The sequence below is a fragment of the Galdieria sulphuraria genome (genome assembly GCF_000341285.1).
Source record: "Galdieria sulphuraria unplaced genomic scaffold scaf_124, whole genome shotgun sequence".
In the NCBI taxonomy this organism is placed as follows: Eukaryota; Rhodophyta; class Bangiophyceae; order Galdieriales; family Galdieriaceae; genus Galdieria; species Galdieria sulphuraria.
This window is the reverse complement of record NW_005178351.1, coordinates 2,250-4,498: the sequence shown is the minus strand read 5'-3', so window position 1 is coordinate 4,498 and position 2,249 is coordinate 2,250.

The following is a 2,249-nucleotide window of genomic DNA, read 5'->3' as shown; positions in this document are numbered from 1 at the left end:
AGAAATGCAAATAACGATTCTGCAAGTAAGATTGTATATCGTTGATGTTTCTGGTGAGAATCAAAGTCAAGACTTTTGGCTCATAACACTATCTCTGTAGTCTATTAAACTAGAAAGCCATTTCTTTCTTTTTTCACTTTATATCTTTCATCATACATTTTCTTCCAAAGCAAATTGGGGTATTCTCTGGTTCAGCGAGTTTTATAAAAGTTGAAATGAAAGGAATCATTTTCTTTATCTTGTACTACATAACATATAAACATGAAAAAGGAAGATTGAATAGCTTGTATCAGCAAGGTTACGTTGCGTCTTTTCGCAGCTCGTTTGTAACCAATCGTCTACAATCTAGTTGAATCTTCTTCTAAATCAAATGATTCCGTGGTCTATGAATAGTATAGTTTATCGCTGTCATACTTTATTTCAACTAAAGTTCAGTTTTTAGTGTTCAGTAATTATTACAACTTTCTTGAAAAGATAAGATAAAAATATGATGACTACTCTCCGACCAGTCAATACAAACAAGCAATAGACTTTTAGCACAATGACTTTATCAAAAAAAATAATGATTCTATGACGCAAGTTGAGCTTGGTACCAAGAAAGTAAAACGAGAACGTGCTCCACCAATATTGATAGGAACAATTGGATTCAAACAAAGTTCAATTGAATTCCGTACAGATACAAGAGTTGTGGATGCTGATTGATTTATGCTCATCAATAGTAACATCTTCTCAATATTCTAGAAAAATGTACCTAAACTGAATTATGGTCGACCACCTGTCCAGTAGTGCACACAGCATACAAATATCAAGGGAAAATTGATGCTTTGTTGCATTTCGGATTCTCACCTTGTGATTCTCGAATGAATTGATCTTTGACTTGGTTCTAAGTGATCCAAATAATAGTCTGTAAATCATCCTTTTAGAATAAGGACTAGAATATTTTAGACAATTCAAAATAATCTTGGACAATTCGACGCTGAATCAAGCATACAGGGTACCTAAAGACCACATAAGACACTGCTTCGGATATAAAGACTCTGTACATACAACAGCAATATTTCAAGTGCAAAGGTGCCAAGTCTTTATCAACTCGACAACTAGTAGTCAATAAAGTATCAATTCTACCTTAAAGAAGCCATCCTATAAAAACACTATATGACAGAAACTCTATTGGATAACCCAATGTCCACATAATGACAATTCAAACAACTCTCTCGTAGATACCCCCTAAAAGATAAAAGCGCATATTAGTCTTACGACCAACTAATTGATTTTGAATGAAAACGTTGATTCAACTTTTGTATGCATCGAGTTGTGCCGTTATCTTGTCTAACACATTGACTCCATTCATTATTAGGGCTATATTTCAATAGTCAAGTCTGAACGGTTCTAACAATCAACGCATTTAGATGCGAAAACTTGAAAAAAAATTGACATCAGATTCCTTACTCTTGTCTGCGAAGTGACTATAGCGTACCCAGTGATGCTTGGTTGGAACGAAACAGTATAACTCAAAGCACTTCAAAACAAGTAGTAATCAATTGAATCAAGTACAGGTTAACGTAGTTATATCTAAGCAAACAACCAGTTAATATCAAAATATATAAACTGGTAGTATTACATTCGTGGCACTGTAAAGATACATTACAATTCATCGCTTGAGTAGATTCATGAAACTATTCAGAATGAAATGATCAACGAAAACGTATCCAATATTGCGGAGTAATAATTGGACACTCAAACACTACCAAGTTTTTCTCAAACCAAGTCTTCATCTCCCTAGTCTTCTGTATCCTTAGTAATAATACTACTATTAATACTATATGACAAATCGTTTTTCTCGGGATACGGACTAATTCGTTCGATAAATTCAGTATAATCTTTAAGAATTCAAAAAGTTGAATCAACCATAGAGGACATTTCATTAACTTATGAAACAGAATTTCGTCTTGATGAAATATTCGACTAGTAATCAACATATGACCAACTCCTACACAAAAAGTCATTTTAAATTACCAGTATCAAGAAATATTTTACTTTCTTTCCAATGAACATAAAATCACTGAATTCAGTATACAATTCAAGTAATATAAAACAGTAACCAGTTTCTAGATAAGTTGAGAAAGAAGAAATCAAATAGACCTTTTCTTACGTTTCTACTAGAATAATTAAGCCATATCCCGCTGAGATTTAACTAGAAGTGGTAAGATTCAGAGTAGTACTCTAAAGCAAGTGATTATTACTTCCTT